Raw genomic sequence first — 5472 nt, 5'->3', positions numbered from 1 at the left:
ATTGTTGATGACATGAGCAGATTTACTTGGTTATTCTTTATGAAACAAAAACTTGAAACCAGTCAACTTCTTAGGCAGTTTGTTACTTACATTGAAACACAATTTCACCTTACTGTTAAGAACATTAGAAGTGATAATGGAAAAGAATTTCTCATGCCTAATTACTATGCTTCAAAGGGTATTAATCATCAAACATCTTGTGTTGAAACACCACAACAAAATGGTGTTGTTGAAAGAAAACACCAACACATTCTTGGCATAGCTAGAGCTTTAATATTTGAGTCAAACATACCTAATTGTTTTTGGAATTATGCCATTTCTCATGCTATACACTTGATCAATAGACAGCCTAGTTCTTTTTTGAAGAATACATCCCCATATGAGAAACTCTTTAACAAATTGCCTAACATAACCAACTTAAAGATTTTTGGGAGTCTTTGTTATGCTTCAACTATAGTTTCTAATAGAAAGAAGCTTGATCCTAGATCTAGGAAATGTGTTTTCTTAGGATTCAAGAATGGCACAAAAGGCTTTATAATGCTTGATTTCTGCACTAATGAAATTTTTCTGTCAAGAAATGTGAAGTTTTTTGAACATATATTTCCCTTCAAACACATTACATCACATACAGAAGACTATGTTGGCAAAAATACTCCTATCTTGCCAATAAATCACAGTGACATTTTCTCTTATTCCCTGGACGAAAACCACATGCCCAACAACATAGACCAACAGACTCATATCTCTAGCCCTCATCACCCAGATATCATTCCTGTTAGACAATCCCAAAGGATCAGAAAACCTCCTTCTTATTTGGATACCTACCACTGCACTCTGATTTCCAATACAGAATCCTCTCACCAAAATGCAAAATATCCTATCAGCAAGACCTTAACTTATGATCATCTAGCCTCCAATTTTAGGAACTATTCCTTAGCCATTTCTATCACACATACACCATCCACTTATTCAGAGGCAATCCAACATGAGTGTTGGAAAGAAGCTATCAATGCAGAATTATCTGCTCTTGACAAAAATGACACTTGGATTCTAACAGAACTTTCTCCTGATAAGAAAGCTATAGGTTACAAATGGGTTTTTAAAACCAAATACAACTCAGATGGATCCATAGAAAGGTATAAAGCTAGGTTAGTCGCAAAAGGTTACACACAAACAGAGGGTGTTGATTACATGGAAACATTTAGTCCTGTTGTAAAGATGACCACCATTAGAGTCCTCTTATCTCTTGCTGCTATCAACAATTGGCACTTACAACAACTCGACATCAACACTGCCTTTCTTCATGGAGATCTAAAAGAGGAAGTATACATGAAGATACCACCAGGGCTTCATATCAGCACTTCCAACCTTGTCTGCAAACTTGAAAAATCCATTTATGGATTAAAACAAGCAAGTAGGCAATGGCATGATAAGCTTTCTCACACCTTGATCCAAATTGGTTTCCTTAAATGCAATTCTGATTATTCTTTATTTGTTAAATCTACTGACAAACATTTTACTGCCATTTTAGTATATGTAGATGATTTAGTCCTTGCAGGGAATAATCTTGACGAAATCAATCACACCAAATTGATCCTACATAACAAATTCAGCATAAAGGACCTTGGTGACTTGAAGTATTTTTTAGGCATGGAGGTTTCAAGATCAAAGACAGGCATATCTTTATATCAGAGGAAGTCTACTCTGGACCTATTGGAAGAATCTGGCTTACTTGTATCAAAACCAGCATCAACTCCTATGGATTACAACTCGAAAATTCATTCCACTTCGGGTGCTCTCCTAGTTGACTCAACCAGTTACAGAAGGCTGATAGGAAAACTCATGTACCTCACATACACCAGACCTGATATAAGCTTTGTTGTAGGATGCTTGAGTCAATTCCTCTCATCTCCAACTAGTTCACATTTTCAGGCAGCCACCAGAATTCTTAAGTATCTAAAAGGATCACCTGGTCAAGGGATCTCCTTCCCTAGCAATAACACTCCAATATTAAAGGGATACTCCGACTCGGATTGGGCAGCTTGTCTTGACACTAGAAGATCAGTTACAGGTTGGTGTTTCTTCCTTGGCAATGCCCTCATCTCTTGGAAAAGCAAAAAGCAAAACACGGTTTCAAGATCCTCTTCAGAAGCAGAGTATAGAGCTCTTGCCATGGCCACTTGTGAAGCACAGTGGCTCCTATTTCTTCTTCAAGATCTCTGCATCCCTCACATAACCCCTGTTGCCTTATTTTGTGATAACAAATCCGCCTTACACATTGCCGCAAACCCCGTTTTTCATGAAAGAACCAAACATATAGAGATAGATTGCCATGTTGTTCGTGAAAGATTACAGAACAACACCATCCATCTCCTTCCAGTTTCTTCTTCTTTGCAATTGGCAGACATCTTTACAAAGGCTCTCAATCCTTCCCCTTTTCGAAAATTCATCTCCAAGCTTGGCATACTTGACATTCATATGCCAGCTTGTGGGGGGATGTTAAAATTCAACCCAACTTAGCCCACTCAGGCCCAAGAAGCTTCACACCTTCAATCAGAATCAAATTTTAATTACTCTACTTAATTTTTCGTTTTCTTTCCTTTTTTAGTAACTTTTGTAATTCTGTGAAGTTAGTTGCTTTTCAGTTTCCAGTTATGGAAACTTTCTGTTTTTTGGTTGATCTCTTTTCATTCTGTTATTTTGGGGTTTATATAGAGATCAAATCATTGTTTTGTAATCATCAAGAATATTCAGATTATCTTCTTCTATATGGAAGTTAATTCTTGAAGGATTCATTGAAGCTTTCTTTTTCTTCCTTGTGTCAAGTTCTTCTGGTTTTACTATTGCTGTTAAAGTTTAGTTGCTGTTGATGATGATGAGGAGGCAAAATTCACAGTCTATGACTTGGGATGATGAGGATAAGGAGGAAGCAAAACAATTGAAGAAGAATGACAATAGAGACTTTTGGTATATTGACTTTTTTTCTTCTTCTTTATAGGGGTTATTAATTGTGGTATGAGTTACTTAAGGAAAAAGAAGAAATGATTGTAATGAAAACAAAGGCAATAGTGTGTGGTGAACTGAGACTTTGAAGTAGGGATTATATTTGTAAGTGAACAAAACTGAAATGATAGAGTTGTAATGGCGGCTTGTGTTGTTAATGAATTGAACTAAGCAAACTTGACTATTTAATTTATAGCATCATATGATATTATAAAAAGAATAATATTATGTTTAGTCCATTTACTTGGTGAACAAGGACAATATGTACTACCCAACAAAACTTTACTATTTATACTTATATTAATTAAGAAAAGAAGAAGAAATGGGTGCCATATATTCTTCTAAGAAATATATTTATGATCCATCATATTTATAGAGAATAATATATGTCATAAAATAATATTTTGTTTATTAATAACTAATAATTATTTCTATCACTTTCAAGAATTATATATTGATTTGATCCAAATGTATATGATTAGTACTATTCAAATAACTTGGAAAGCAAGTAGAACATGAGACAATAAAGTTCTTTGAAAATTCACATGATGGAATCTCTTGTAGCTTTTTAGACCTTGTCCACTAGTAGGATATGGACAGTTAATCCGAGATGTTATCTTTAACTCAAAAATAAGATATACTTAATACTTTCATAATTATTGTTTCACTTGATATTTTCATAATCACGAATGTTATATATGATAACAATATTGTTCTACTTGTAATCATTCCTTAACATTCTCATCCTTTTTTCTTGTATTGTTGTTAAACCTCATTATCTCATAAGCTTTAAATATTCTATTAAGTCTAAATCACTAACTAGATCTTAATTTAGTGATGTAAGGTTTCACTGGATCCTCATATATTGTACTTGACCAAAAAGATAAATGTTTGATTTATTAGAGCAATATTCTTTGAAAGGAACAATCACACACTCTAAAAAAGATTAGTTATTTATTCGTAGGATGATTTGATACTCTAAATTATAAAAAAAAACTCTAAATCATATTCCAAGGTGACAAAATCTACATATTCTCTTAAAACTTGTATGAATATGGGTGTAATGAAGGAATAATTTCAATAATGCATTCCCCTTGTAGTTTTTAACCATTACTTACTTTTTAACCTTGTTGCAAGGTTACTCATAATCCTATGGTACTTTTGGTATATGCTTTATGATAATCAGAAGATAGATTGTACTGTAACTTATATGAGTTAAATCGGAAGACAAGACAAATTACCCTACATGTTTATTTTCTATTTATAATTTCATAAACACTCTAACACAAGACTTTACTATAACGGCCAAATTACTGGTCACCGAGAAAGAATGTATATATCAGAATAATTAGGCGGATATGACATGAAAAATATATTCAACCATCATAAAATATCAATTTAATATGTCATTTTTACACACATACATTTTAAACGAATAAAATGAGCAGCCCACATGCATTACTGAAAATTACCAATTTTTATGATAATTGACTTTTGTTCTTATTAAATCTATTTTTGTATTTGACATTTAGTCCAATAGTTTATATTTACGAACTTCATATTTTTTGTATTTGTCTGTGATTACAACAGTTATCAAACCACATACATGAGGACGTGGATAGTTTAGCTTTATCAAATGTGTTGTTTAGAAGCATCTGTTGTACATTTTATATGGCATTTTTTTTACTTTTGTGGTTTTAGACTTTGAGATGGTCACTTTATGTTTGTAGTTTTTTTAATATAGTATGGTCCACAATCATGCTATGCTCATGTTTAGAGCAGACTTAATATAAATATTTCATGTTTAATTTTAAAATAGATATACTCATATTCGTCATGACTAAAGTGGGATTACCTAGGTACGGAGAAAAAGAATATGATAACCTTAATTAACAATACTAATAGTAATATGTGATTTCTTTTATTGCTCCCTTTTTAACCATATATATAATGGGACCATCATCCCAGTTTTAAGACTATTAGCTTTCATTTGGTTGGAGAGAAAGATAGGACAAAGAGAAGGAGATGAGAGAAGATGAGGAGAAAGTTATTCTTTCTCTCCTTTAGTTGAGGAGAGAATATAAGAGGAGAGAGTAAAAGAGAAAGTGGGACCCACCAAAATTTGTTCTTTTCTGATATGAAGATAAAATGAGGGAGGAAGAGTGAAAGAGTAAAATCACTCATTTCTCTTCTTTTTCTATACAACCAAACAACACAAGATTTCTCTCCTTTTCTCATATTTTTCTCTCTTTTCAAGTTCTTTATCTAATATTTCTATCTTCTTACTTTCTTCCATCCAACCAAATGAAGCATTAAATTCAGTCTTAACAAAATTAGAGAAAGTCTTAATGGCAATGTCAGCGTGAGTATGATTGAGTACTTTATTTTTAAGGCGGTGACAATTAAATAATGAGTAATGCTATAATATCTTACTAATTTTCTTACCTATAAAAAAACAATATATGTCAT

Source organism: Lupinus angustifolius, chromosome LG05 (genome assembly GCF_001865875.1).
Source record: "Lupinus angustifolius cultivar Tanjil chromosome LG05, LupAngTanjil_v1.0, whole genome shotgun sequence".
In the NCBI taxonomy this organism is placed as follows: domain Eukaryota; kingdom Viridiplantae; phylum Streptophyta; class Magnoliopsida; order Fabales; family Fabaceae; genus Lupinus; species Lupinus angustifolius.
Note: the sequence above shows the minus strand (reverse complement) of the source record.